The sequence below is a fragment of the Rosa chinensis genome, chromosome 4 (assembly GCF_002994745.2).
Source record: "Rosa chinensis cultivar Old Blush chromosome 4, RchiOBHm-V2, whole genome shotgun sequence".
NCBI lineage: Eukaryota > Viridiplantae > Streptophyta > Magnoliopsida > Rosales > Rosaceae > Rosa > Rosa chinensis.
The window spans coordinates 9,663,248-9,677,956 of NC_037091.1; the positions used below are offsets into that span (position 1 = coordinate 9,663,248).

General features: G+C 42.7%; 1 pseudogene; it reads right to left on the reverse strand.

Moving 5' to 3' along the window:
- Positions 1-442: 442 nt before the first annotated feature.
- LOC112198763 lies at positions 443-4,379 on the reverse strand (annotated as a pseudogene).
- Between the last annotated feature and the right edge of the window lie 10,330 nt (positions 4,380-14,709).

Here is a 14,709-nt window from a genome sequence, read left to right on the forward strand (position 1 = left end):
AAACACGAGAAGGAAGATGATAGAATGATCAAAGATAAAGTGTTTTTAAACTAAATGATATACATATATATATATACAATTTTTGGTTGCCTCATGCTAATACCATGCAAGTATTCTAGTGGTTGGGGCTTTGGTTTGCATATAGTGGTATGGGTTTGAGTCCCCGCAACCTCAAAATCTTGAGATTATTTTGGATTTTCATTGTATTTAAAATTGATTTACTATACCAAAATACATGAAGTACCGATTTTACTCCTCAAAATTTAACGGAGTTAACGTTTTTACTGTTGTTAGGTATGGAAATTAGGTTAGGCTTAAATCGTCAGGTACCATTTTGATGTTTTTCAAAGTATAGGTATGAAAATTAATAATCTGGAAAATTTTAGACACTGTTTGGACGATCTTCCCAATACAAAATTGTAAACCTGACATCAAACATTGCCTAAGCACTCTGTTTCTTCAGTTTTGCAAGTTCGCTCTTGACCAGGCTAGCCCTCTGCAAATCAGAAAAGATCCATTAGTTTGTGATGATTCAATAGAATAAAGCCAAAAGATATCAAGAGGAAGCATCGTTCTCAAAAAACACACACAAACTAACCTTGATCTTAGCCAACATAAGCTTGAAGCGATCAAAGTCATTAAGATTGGCCCTTCGCATCTGAACAATAAGCTTCCTAGCTACCCCAAGAGCTACTTTTCAACTTCTTCTTCACATCTAAAGCACATACACAACAATCCAAGTTATACATATAAACAAATTCCTTCTTCTTGGGGACCCACTTTGATGTCAATTTTGATGTCAGTGAGAGAATGCCTCTTGAAATTCATTTGAGATCTCACCATATCAGGGGCATCAACAAGAGCCTAACAAGAACCAGCAATGTCAACATAGGATTCATACCAAAACGACATGCAAAGTCACCAGATATGATAATAACTGGCACATAAAATGACCTAACATAATAAAATTCAGGTCGGTTCCGTCTTAGAGTCAGAGTACAACATGGGCATACAAAAAGATTAACTTTTCATTTCTTTTTACCAGAAAAACACTCCAACCCTAAGATCCAGGTCATGGGTTCGAGTCACCATGGGGGTAGGACTGAAATCATTTGATCCTCTTTTCCTTTACATTAAAAAACAAAAACAAAAAACTCTTCCATATTTCAACCCAGAAAGCATTAACAGAGTACAATTTCACAAAACAAGAACAAAATTATAAAGAGAAAAAATAACTTATAAATCCACAAAAACAAATCTGGTGCTAATTAAACTTAAAAAGCATCGATCCCAAGCTTTACTCTATTAGATTTTGGCAACTAAGCAGTAATCAAACACTAACTACAAATCTACCATATGAAAAAATTGAAATTTGGACAAAGGAAAAGGTATAGCCACTGGCTTTGTTTGCCGACCTGGAGTACTTAGGCCATCTCCAACTGTGGGGGGCTAAAGGGGCTAAATTTTAGTCCTCCATAATCACTATTCATGCAAATAGTAAGGACTATAATTTCTACCATATCCAACCCTTAGAGCTATAAGTTTAAGGGCTAGTTTGGGATTGCTGTGACTTTAAAAAAAAATTGTTGCTGCTATGTTGTGAGAATAATCAGCTGTGAATTAAAACAATTTCGTGTTTGGTAAATAATATTTTTAAAAGTGCTGTCAGTACATAAAACAACTGCAGAGTGTGTTTTGATCCACAGCAGCTTCTAAAAGTAACCTCTAGGCTGCTTCTAAAATCTGCTGCCAGTGACCTATAACTTTCAATTAAAGCTGCTTTTTATTTATTTACCAAACACAATAAAATTTAAAATTTTGAACAGAAGCTGATTTTTTTAAAAGCGAAGCAATCCCAAACGGGGCCCAAATGTCATGTTATTTTATTATTTTTCATTATGTATTTCTAATATATAGTATTTTATAACTATGCTACTATTTCCACTCTTATATAATTATTTTTTTGATCAAATGTTATTAATTTTTAGATATGATTTTATCGTGCCACGTGTCACGTTGTAAGTAATTATTCAGATTCTTGATTAGATTTGTTTCTGTGTTTATCCCGATGTCATCTTCTCAAAATTTTCAGATTGGATTTTACGTGCCTTGTGTCAAGATATGATTCTTTATCGAGATTTTCGACTAGATTTTATATCCTCTTATTCCGATGTCATCTTCTCAAAATTTTCAGATTAGATTTTGCTCGCCACGTGTCAAGATATAATTCCTTATCGAGATTTTTGAGCAGATTTTATGTCGATGTGACATATCTTATCTTCCGCTCTAAAACTCAATAAAAAGTTTGATTCAGATTGGATTTGGAGCCACCAACGTGGTTCCCACGAAGATCAAGCCCAATAGCTAAACAAAGGGCTATTTATACCCCAGTCCGTGGCCCTTTTAGCCCCTCAAATCTTTTTTTTGTAATAGCATAACCTGCCATTGGAGATGGAAAACACCATTTTTTTGGCTATACCAACCCCTTAGCCCCCCATTGGAGATGGCCTTATAGGACAACACAAAGATGCTTTTCGTAAGGCTCTCCTAGCGAAAGCCCAGCCAGATATTGGAATTGGCAATAAGCGCACTGATAGTGGTTTGATTGACATGTGCAAGGTGAGCATCCATCATTAGGGATGACAATGGGGCGGGTTGGGGATGAGGATCACAATACCATCCCCATCTCTGGGGTCATTCTCTACCTCCATCCCCGCCCCAATCCCTAATAAAAATGTATTGGGGATTCCCCAACCCTATCCCCACTGGGGACTAAGCCTCCAAACCCACCCCAAATCCATAATAAGAATTTAAGAAATAAAATAATTTTTTTCTCATATTGCCTTTTTTAAAATCAAAATCTACAACAAATAAAATTTAAAACATGGTTAAATTCATAAATCATAATTCAATGAGTGTAAAAGTCAAAACACCATTAAAGTAAAAGTGTAGCCATCAAAGTAAAGTAGTAAATATATATATATATATATATTTGTGATTTATATTACAAAAAAAAAATTAAAAAATATATAAGTTAAATATATGTATATATTATTGGGGCGGGTTAGGGGATGGAGATCACAATACCATCCCCGCCCCATCCCCAATCTTAGATAGTGGGGATTGGGGATCCCCATCCCCATTCCCCATTTGTCTACAAATTCACCCCCCATTAGGGGCGGGTATCCAACGGAACTCCGCTCCGCTGGGGAATTTTGTCATCCCTATCCATCATATGCATGCACTTTTAATGCTACGTACTAACTACTTAGTTAAGTTTTATTGCATAATTTTTTGGGTTTTTTTTTTTTTTTGGGTAAACAAGCAATCTATAGAACAAAGAATTAAGGCACTGGCCTCAACTAAAGTCCAGCCAAACAAAAACTAAACTCAGGGGGAATAGGATCGGCGTCATACACCAGAATATGAAGTAAGAAAATAGGAGGATTGGTGAAATCCGGGGGACACACTTTCCTAAAATATTATGGTTTGTTTGAAAATATAGTTGAAATTATATATATACCTACTAGCCAAATTGAAAATTATGATTTTTTTTTCAAATATTGGTTAATCATATATTTCCATTCATTACATATAGTTCTACGATTTAAAGTATTTCGTGTTGTGTTTAATCCCTTTTCATTTTTTTTGAGTTCAAGTAAAATATTCCATTGATAGAATGGCCAAAACAGCACATACAAACGGTCCATAAGGACACCCGATACTATTCTCTGTTACAAATCTTATTCAATTATTCAAAGAGCTTGCAAAAAACTAAACTTAAACCAAGCTTACAAAAAATACCTTTGACTTGAGCCTCCCGTTGCCAATGCACGCAATTGTGGTGCGCTAAGAGGTTCAAATATTTAGTGTAAAAACATAGAAAAAAATTTAGTGTGCAAACAAAAACCAAACTTGCAAATTACTCAATCTCTTTCCCCTTGCCATTATCTAAAGGGCTAGAGGAACATGGTGAATAGGTGAGACTCAATGGAGGAGCAGTTTTTTTGTCATTTTTGGTCTTTGAGGGATTGAGGGCACATGCCTGCACCCAAGAGTCCTCAGCCCTCCGTGACTTGGGCTTAATCTTTATGAGCACCCAAGACCCACCCCTTCTTCCCATTATTGGGCTGCCGGCAAGAAGCAAATCAAACCCAACCAAGTGTAGGACCCAAACCCGACCTGTTGTGCCTCCACTCCACTCTACTGCAGTCCTTCTCAGCCAAAAACCCAACTTTGGAAACAACGCCGAAGGCCGCCATCTTCAGCCACCACCCTAAAAAATCACTAAACCAGATCCCGATGAAGAGCAAAATTGTCAAACACTCTCCACCGGTCTTCTCCACATCCATGCCAGAACATGAAATCTCTTTCGTCATCGACTTCATGCGTGCATAGCCCCACACTACTTCCATTAGCATCCATAATAGATCTAAAACGAAACAATGAGACCACCCATTATCATATAGATCTGATCATCTTTTGGATTGAGGACAAGAGGGCAAAGTGCCACCCATTATTGAGGTCATGGTGGACTTCATGGCTGAGCTCTTAAGCGCTCGGTGCTGGTGAAGCCTTGAGTGCATCCATAGCAGTGCGCTGACGACGCTAGGTAGGCGAGAAGGGTTCTCGCTCATATTAGGGTTTTTTCTCACTATAAATAAATAAAGTTTGTGGGACGGTTTTCAGTGTTTAATCCCTTTTCATTAAAAATTCAGAATTCATTTAAAGTGTCCCTTCTTCTATTCTCATTTTAACATTAAATGCAGGAATGTTATACGGTGCCAGCCAAACCCACACTAGAAGTTGCGAGAAGGGAGGAGCTCCCAAATCCCATTGATCATATTCCATGACAGTCGCCTAGTCCAAAAGCCAACACCTCTCTTAGCGTTCCTCATCATTCTTTGGTTCCCCATAGGTTTCTTCATCTCTTGCTTGCGAATTGCTAGTATGTCACTCCTTTCTCTAAGCCTCGGCTACTACGCCCTTTGGGCACTTGGTTCTCGTGTCACTGTGAAAGGCACCCCACCTACATTGGCTAAACACTCTGTTGGTCACAAACCATAGAACTGTTCTTGATGCATTTTTCCTCTATCTTCCCCTAGGCTGCCCAATAACCGCTATCACGTGCTCAAGCTCTCGACTCATGGAGTTCCTTTCACCAATCAAGATTGTCCGAATAAGTCGTGATTGAGAACAAGATGCAGCCATAATCAAGAAGCTTCTACAAGAAGGTGATGACATAAGTCTTTGCCCAGAGGGAACCAAATGTTTTAAGGTTTTCGGCACTATTTGCTGAATTAAGTGACCAACTTGTCCCTGTAGCCATCGTTAGCCACCAGAGTATGTTTCATGGAACCACAGTTCGAGGGTGGAAAGCAATCACTACTAAAAAAACATGATTTAAGGACATTGAAACTGTGTCCTTAAATAAATACAATGACTCTTTAAAAAAGAGTCCTCTATCTGGGTGTCTTATTAAGTCCCAAACAAGGACACTGAAAATGTGTCCTCTTATCTATACGAGAACACAGTTTATGTGTCCTAATAGCCCTGAACATGGTGTCCTTAAATCCATAAGAGAACACCTAAACTGTGTCGTGAAAGCTCTAGAAACTGTGTCCTCTTTTCTATACTAGGACACACACACTGTGTCCTAAAAGCTCTAGAAATGGTGTCCTTAAATCCTTGAGAGGACACACAAAAAATACTCATATGTGTCCTTAAAACTAAAACAGGACACTTAATAAAGGTAATAGAGGACGTTTAAAAAGTGTCCTTAAAACTTGTAAAGAATCCAAAAAAAAAAATTAATAAAAAAAATCTTCCTCCAATTATACACAGCTCAAAATACACCACCAAATGGATTATTAACTAAACTAGAATATCATATCCATACATATACAAAAAAAAAAATTCTAAAGTGCAACAAATTACAATTCAACAATTCTAAGAAACCTGACAGTTTAGCAGTTAAGCAATTGATGCCTACATAATAGTGTCTCAGCAAATGATTCTGGATGCCATTGATGCCTACATATAGTAAAATGTCTAATTAACATTGCTTCGGCTTCATGAAGACCAAAAGCCCAGAAATCAAAGTAGAAAAGCAACCAAAACAGTTCAACAAGTATATGAACAGATCACATCATGAATGTGAACAGTGAACATAGTCTAATGAAAATGGAATAGAAGAAACCTGTGTTGGTGCAGCCAAAAGGATGTTCTCTGTTTATATATCGAACACCCTTCATTTTCCTCATCCAACCTCTGAAGAAAGAGCAAACCCATCATTTCATAACCAAACAAAAATGTATGAACATATTAAATGAGATTCAAAAAATAGATTAAGATATCACATTTTGATGCACAGATACAAGAACGGGAAATCAAAAATAGAAATCTTCTCACCACACCCACAACAGATCACACAAAAGCACATATATTTCACAAGAGGATACACCGGATACAAAGGCAACTCAATCAAGACTAAAAACTATTTCCTGTTTCTCACAGATGAACAACTACACGAAAGCATCACATTTCAGAGATATGATTTCACTACTAACCACCAGAAGCCATACATTGAGACCCTTAAAACCCAACAACAAACTCAAGAAGAAAAGAACAAATCCGATGCAAGTGACACTAATAAATTGAAATATAAATATATATATATATATATATATGTATGTATATGTAGTTACGCACATATAACTAAACCATTACAATTAAAGTGATAACAAAATAAACAAAAATAGCACTAGATTAGAGATACCAAAACAAACAAAAATAACCTTAAAAAAAATTCCATGTTTTGGGGTTGGGGTATCACAATGGTAAGATGACTAACCAAGTGGAACATTGTCAGGAGAACCACCGGCCTGGAAAGATTTTGTTAAAAGCTCAATAATCTGATCCAATTCTACATTCAAGGCTTCGTTGAACTATGACTCACTCACTCCATCCCTGAACAAGAGAAAACTAGGAGATAAGAGATCAAAAACATTTAAGTATAGATGACTGAGTGATGCAACATGTTAATTAATGAATCAAGTAATTTTTTATGCTGAAAATCTATAACTCCTCTAGAGACATTTTCAAACTTAGGATCTTAACTCACCATGAATAAAAGCAAATAGATGCACATTGAATATGTTGTAGAAATGTCTGTAAATACCTTCATCAGCTGTGTTCCCCATATCAGTAAAACCAGTTGACGAATATTGTGCCGAGTAGCCATTTGTCTCCTCATTTGGCAGGACAAAGAATATAGCACATTGCCCATCAACCAAAGGCAACAACAAAAAATTAAGTTAGGAACCGTAGAAAATGTGGGTGCCATCATTAATATACAGTTTAATTAATTACAGAGGGAATCAAGTCAAATAACAGTACCCTTATCTGGATATGCCTTTGGAACCGATTGATAACAGGTGCCAATATCAACAGATTTGGCTGGCTGTCAGAGGTAAAAAAAAATAGTTAGTGATTTCCATAAAAAGGAATTATACAAAGAACATAAAGTTCCACCAGCAAAACTTCCATGAGAGGAAGAACAATAGCAAACTGAAATCACTAAATCTAATGCAAAACTTCCATGCATTAATAAGTTTGTCATGCTTCAGCAGTTTACAATGGGGACGGGTAATACTTTCATAGTCTATAAGATTCAAACAAGGATATTCATAGTGATATAATACAACACTGTAGTGATATAAACAAGCTGGAATTCCCAACCAACAACAAAGCTGCATTATCCAACAGAATACCTAGATCCCACCTGATTCTTCAGTGGATCAATTGTTTTACTGAAAGCACACTTCAAGATATAAAATCTACATTGCTGCTTCACTTAGTAATCAACTTCTGCTCCTCCTGTGTATACATATGCAAACATGTAAACAAAACATTAAACTTATAACAAAGAGGTAAGCATACAAACCTTGAATCTGTAACTCCCATCCACGTTGACATAACAACCCAAGACACTGTGTGCTTCCAGAATCCCAATCAAAACTCTATAATACATCAAAAACATAAAAGGCACATCAAGCAGATATAATAATGGATACGAATGTAGGCTTTTGCCTGTATTAAAGAACTTAACAATGATTCTTTAATATGGAAAGAGAAAGAAGCTAACAATTATAGGGTAAATTATGAAGTTAACAATTAATATTCTAACCTCTGAAGTAACTGAGTAAAGTTTAAAACTAATTGATAAGATTTGCATCTTCAAACTAAATGATTAGTTAAAAATTAGCTACGTAATGGCTCAGATGATTACTTTGATGCAAGGACATAGTGATTAGCTTTCCAACATACTTATATCCAATGCACTTACATATGATGTTGATAATTTTTACATCTTCTTGAAAGAATTCATAGTGGCTGCATATACCTTAAAGTACAATAGTCTTGCATGAGAGTTGTATACAGATTAAGGTAATCAATAATGTACATGTTAATGTTTAAAGTTCACCGGTAACTAAACCTTTGTTAATGCTGGTCCGATGGGCGGACCGCTACCTGTGATACTCAGAGTTTCCGCTACCTTGTCAAGTGAAATACAGAAGGCGTTAGAGGGAGACCGCGCTGGGCGGTCTTCTCTTCTCCGATGCCAAAGTTAGTCAATGTATTTGTGTTGACAAAGTAACAGTAGGTAAGTATCAAATGCATAATTAATGAGGAGAGAGGAGAGAGCTGATCTTCTCCATGTTTTCGATGTGGAACTGGTATGCTTCAGTCCCCAGCTTCTGGAGCTTCTAATGTTGTCTTGGCACAGCGCGTGGCGACGCGTCAGCAGTGATCTGGGGGCAAGCCGGGTCTCAGGCGGTAGCCTGCTTGGCTGTGTTCCCGTAGGTCACTCTTTTAGCGGAAGTTGGTACCGCTAATAGCAACATGAGTGTGGCTCATTATAGCTAATTATGTTTGCCAATGCATATGTAAGTACAAGTCCCCAAGTCCCCAGTCAAGGAGGGCAATCTTGGTTGGGGAGTTGCCTAGCAGTTCGAAGCGTTGTTTTAGCCAGTCTTGCAAAAGGCATAATTAGCGTCAGTGCGTTGTCAACCATGGACTTACTGAGCAAATGCTTTATACCCTTCCGGGTGGGCCCCTGCTAGACCCCCCTAGGGAGTCCCCCACTCCCCGGCTAAGATAGACCTCTGGTGTATTGTTTGTTGAAGGGAGCTGCGCTGAGCAGAGGGTGTTGGGTAGCGAACCCAATCTTTGATACCCAAGTGGCGGGGGTCAACATGCCTGATCAAGGCCGTCGAAGACTATTGAAGCATCCCCTTACCTGTCGAGGAGGACCATGTTTTGACTACAACGCCGCGTTGCGGTCGTTGTCAAGGTGAGGCATGGCCTCGGGAATCGCCACTGGCAGAAGTCCCTCCGCTAATGATAAGAGGCCGGCAATGTCGTGAGGACCTGCCTGGTGGTAGCCTGGTGCATGGCGTTGCGGTCAGCGGTGCTGGTCTTCCCAGGTGTTAAGGGAGAATTCTCGCTAACGGAGTTGTCTTTATCGGAGACTGACTCACTTGGAAGATGGACAGGGAGAAGTTCCGCTAGCGGAGTTTTGCTTAGCGGGGACTATCTTGCTTGCAAGATGGAAAGGGAGAAGTTCCGCTAGCGGAGTTTCGCTTAGCGGAGACTATCTCACTTGCAAGATGGAAAGGGAGAAGTCCCGCTAGCGGAGTTGCGCTTAGTGGAGGCTATCTCGCTTGCAAGATGGAAAGGGAGAACTAGTGCTTAGTGGAGACTATCTAGCTTGCAAGATGGAAAGGGAGAAGTTCCGCTAGCGGAGCTGCGTTTAGCGGAGACTATCTCGCTTGCAAGATGGAAAGGGAGAAGTTTCACTAGCGGAGTTGCGCTTAGCGGAGACTATCTCACTTGCAAGATGGAAAGGGAGAAGTTCCACTAGAGAAGTTGCACTTAGCGGAGGCTATCTCGCTTGCAAGATGGAAAGGGAGAAGTTCCACTAGCGGAGTTTCGCTTAGCAGAGGCTATCTCACTTGCAAGATGGAAAGGGAGAAGTTCTGCTAGCGGAGTTGCGCTTAGTGGAGGCTATTTCGCTTGCAAGGCTATCTCGCTTGCAAGATGGAAATGGAGAAGTTCCGCTAGCGGAGTTGCGCTTAGCGGAGACTATTTCGCTTAGTGCTTCGATGATTGACGATTTTCCTTCTCGATGGTTACCTTGGACAGACGCTTTGTGTGATGGGGTCCGACACGTGGCCTACATGTATTGGATTAGCGTGTGCGATAACGTCTCTTCAGCACGTCCATCACCTCATCATTAATGCGTGTAATTATTGATTTTGTAACCGAGGAGTCGCCTCGGTTAATCCGGGAGTAAGTGTGTTTGTGGGGCACGTGTACTGTTGTGGCGCGATGTTGTTTTTCAGTGGACGGCATGGATTAGTTTGACGTTGACATAAAAGAGAGGGAAACCTGTGGGTTTTGGCACTTCGTACTTTTTACCTTGTGTCGTTGTCTTCAAGCTTCGCCCTGCGTTCCGAGAAGAGGATTGTCAAGATTTCGTGAAGGTATCCAGTTTTGAAGCACGAAGATCCTCTGTAGTGAAGAGAAGCGCCCTTGACTGCACCCAAGTTCTCACTTTTGAGGTTGGTACTCTGAATCTCATCCCTGTTTTATTGGATTTGTGTTTGATTTTGTTAGTTTCTGGGTTTTTTTTTATTTGGGGTACTCTGTTCTTCCCTGGTGTGCTCTGGGGATGTGCGAGTTTTGGGGATGGGTTTTGATGTTTGGTAGAGAGTTGGGGTTTAAGGGTTTGCTGGATGGTCAAATCTGGGTTTTTGAGTATATGGGTGCTCTCTGTTCTTGTTTTGGTATTTTCCGAGCAATTGTTCTTGATATTCCTGGGTGTAAGTGGTACAGGGACAGTCTAGATCTTGTACAAACTGACTGGTTTTGGTTTTTAGGGTTTTGGGATGGCTAACGTCATAGAAATTTCAAGCGGTGAGGATTCCGGGTCTGACGAGTCGCTCAACGTGGCGGATAGGGTTTTTATTGACTAGTTGCGTCCGTCTGCCCCTGCAGGAACCTCCTGGTCCGAACCGCTAGACATTGCACCGCTACAGACCATACCCTGGGAAGTTGCCATGGGTCGTGCTGGTCGTCCAGAGAGTTCTAGGGCAGTAGAGGATGCCACTAGCCACAAAAGGCGAGAGGATAGGCTGGCGAGTAATAGCGCTGCTAGTGGCGCCGCTGATGGGGGGAGAGAGGCAGGCGGGGAAGAGGTTAAGTCAGCGTGGGTTCTCAGCAATGACACCGCGATTGACGAGACGGGAGGACCGATGACAGTGGCTAACGTCAACCGCTTGAAGCGGGTGTTCCGCTTGCCAGGCACTGTGAAAATGCGACTGCCGCTGAAGGATGAGAGAGCGCCGGTCTTGCCAGCTAGGCATGCCGCTGTGCACAAGGCGATCTTCTGCCAGGGAGTGACATTCCCGCTGCTGCCAAATCTCCAGATTTTGGTCTGTGAATTTGGCCTCTCCTTTGGGCAGATTTTCCCTAACATGTGGCGGTTGCTGATGGCGCTAAACTCACTATAGCGGTTGTCTGGCTGTGAGGGTCCAACCGTGGCGGAGGTGCTATACTTCTACGAGTTGGTGTACTTGAAGCGCCAAGGATGCAGCGGACATGTGAATCTGAGTCGCCGCCAGGGAGCGCCCAAGCTAATCAAGAATTTGAAGGACTCCATGTCACCCTGGCGGGGGGACCTTCTGTGTTGCCACCAATGGATGGGAGTACCAGGCGGGGTAGTATGTGGGGGAGCCGACATTCAGGATTAAGTCGGAATTCCAACCTATCCGAGGTTGTTAGCCTACCGCCGTTTAGAGTTGATTTTTGTTGTGTAATAATTCCATTTTGTAATGACCATTTTGTTTTTTGTAGAGGGCTTGCGCTATAGCCTGACGCACGAAGAGGAGTGCCGCCCGACAAGGATCCGCGATTGTTGGCAGACCCGCAACTTGCTAGATCTCCGCCTTCTTACCGGCTGGGAGCTGTTGGTCGATCAGCAGTTGACAAGAGCCCTTGGTAAGTACCATTCCGGAATGAGTGTTTTAGTTCGTTGTTGTTAAGCTAACTCTTTCCTTTGTACAGATTCTCCGCCTGGAAACAGGCGTTTGAGAAAGCCATAGACCGTGCCGAGATCAACGATTTCTTGGAGAGCATGTACGCCTCTGGGCTAGAGGCTCAATAGACTATCGTCGACCCTCAGACATACGCGTTGAGCCCATCTGAGGTTCCTATGGTGTTGCCGATGCCGCATCACTCACGCCCCTGCCTCGACGGCTCTCCCGTTATGCAGGGGGGAGCTGGAGGAGGCAATGTCCCTGCTACACCAATGCAGCAGAAAGAGAGGGTGCTCACCACTAGGCGTGGGCTGCAGAAGGGGAGGGTGGCGCCCACAAAGGAGCCGGTGACAATTGCGGGGCTGGAGCCGCAGACGGGAGCACTCCCCATCACCGCTGGTGTGACATGGGTGGTACACTAAGGGAAACGGCGACAAAACGACCCAGGCGACGAGGATGATGCTGCTAACGTGGAGACCATTGGGGTCCTTTAGCGGAAGAAGGCAAGGCAGGCCCCCTTGAAAGAGACTGTAACCGCTGGGCCGGAGGTGCAGACGAGCGACCTTGACTCGTTTTCCGCATATGCCGAATTCCTATCGGAGCCTGAGCGGGAGTTTCTCTTCCACCTCTACGAGCGACAGGGCTTCGGTGAGCTGGAGGGAATCGTGCGTTCCACCTCCATTGATCAGTCGTCGTACAGCTCCGCCTTCGGGCACATGTCGGTTGGGCTACATGAAATGTTCCTGGCAGCCTCAAAGCAGCCCCGGGTGCAGCAGCAACTCAGGGAGGAGATCGAGGGTCTCCAGAGGGAGCTGGCGGAGACTAAGGACAGTTTGACGGATGCGGAATGGCGCCTGGCCAAGGCAGAATGTGATGCCGCTGATGCTCTCGATAAGCTGTCTATCACCGTTGTGCGGGATGTGGAACGGAATGACCATGTCTCCAGACTAGAGCAAGACATAGCCCTGTTGAAGGATCAGGTGGCCGCAAAGGTGAAGAAAGTTGAGATCCTTTAGCGGGAATATGCCGCTAAGTCTGCTGAGGTGAAAAGGCTGGAGGGTGAGGTTGCTCGTCTGGGAGCGGAGGGGACTCGTGCGGCGTCTGCAACTATAGATGCTTTTAAGCAGTCGACGGAGTACAAGAAAGCGTTGACTGAGGGGGCAAAGGCTGGTGCTATTGCCAACGTGGAGCTGCTGAAGCAAAAAGGTACTATTGACTGGGTCAAGGTGTCACTACCCGTTGGGTCGTCAAGTCACCACGCACCGCCCGCGCAAGGTGTGGTTCTCTCCTTGACTGAGGGTGCCCGTTCAGGTAGCGGGGAGAGTGGTGTGCATCCGGCGGACGACTCTCAGCAGACCCCGCCTCCTACTCAGTCCAAGGTTTCCCTTACTGGCTTTCTGGCCGCCCACACCTAGCGGATGGTACCATTGTAACACCGAGCCCTACCGCTCGTGGGTTCGATCAGATAAGTCGTCAGTAGGAGCAACAACAGCCTCAGGAGGGCGAGACTGCCGCTGAAGCCCCTCATCAATCAAGATAGCTCCACATCCTGAAGTAGAGCCGCTAAGGCCTTTGTTTTAATTTTTTTGTTATGCTGCTAAGGCCTTTTGTAATTCAACAATATTCTTGGGCAGATAGTCCCAGGCCCTAATATATACAGCTGGTATTTTGTTTTTGAAATTTTTCCAAGTGTGGATGCGTTTGCTGATTGCATTGTTTGAATATTTCTGAACCGCTAGAGTTTACTGCTGCTTGTGACTCAATGAAACATTAAAGGGATTAAAATTGTTCTAAGTGCACGATGTAGTGGACGTAGTCAGCCGAATATTGTTGGCGTTGCCAGTTGATTCTTGTGCTTGGCCTTGGAGACCATGGTTTGAATAATTCTTCAGTTCATTGATAGCTGATATGTTAGCGTTTACAAAAAGCGGGGTTGTACCCGTTGGGTAGCTTCCCTTAGCTAAATATTGAGTCAAAAATTTAGCTAAGCCAAGATGCTCTAGGGTAGCGGTATAACTACTAGTAGTAATATCGAAGGTGTTTGGTATTCTAAGGGTGGGTCATTGTGACGCCATCCTTGTCCATCAGGTAGAAGGTGTCGGGGCTAGCGACTTCCACAATTTTGTATGGACCCTCCTAAGTTGGGCGGAGTGCTATAAGTGTTGTTGGCAGTGGAATGACTTCCTTCATTACCCAGTCCCCCAGTTGGAGGTTCCGGGCCTTGACCCTGTCGTTGTAGAACGCGATACCCGCTGCTTGTTTTGTAAATTGTGCAAATGGGTCTTTTGTTGTTTTTCCTCTAGGAGGTCTCTATCGAGGTTGACGCCCTCGCCATTGGACTTGGGGCAGTAGCCTTCGACCCTAGCGGCAAGTTGAGTTACCTCAATGGGTAGAACGGCCTCAGTTCCGAACATCATGCAGAATGGTGTTTCACCAGTAGTGGAAGTTGGGGTAGTTCTGATGGCCCATAGAACTTCCGGAAGCTTCTCCGCCCACAAACCCTTGGCATCGTCGAGCTTCTTTTTTAGCAGTTTTTTGATTATCTTGTTTGCTGCTTCAACCTGGCCGTTGGTTTGTGGGTGAGCGACAGATGCGAAGCTCATTCTGG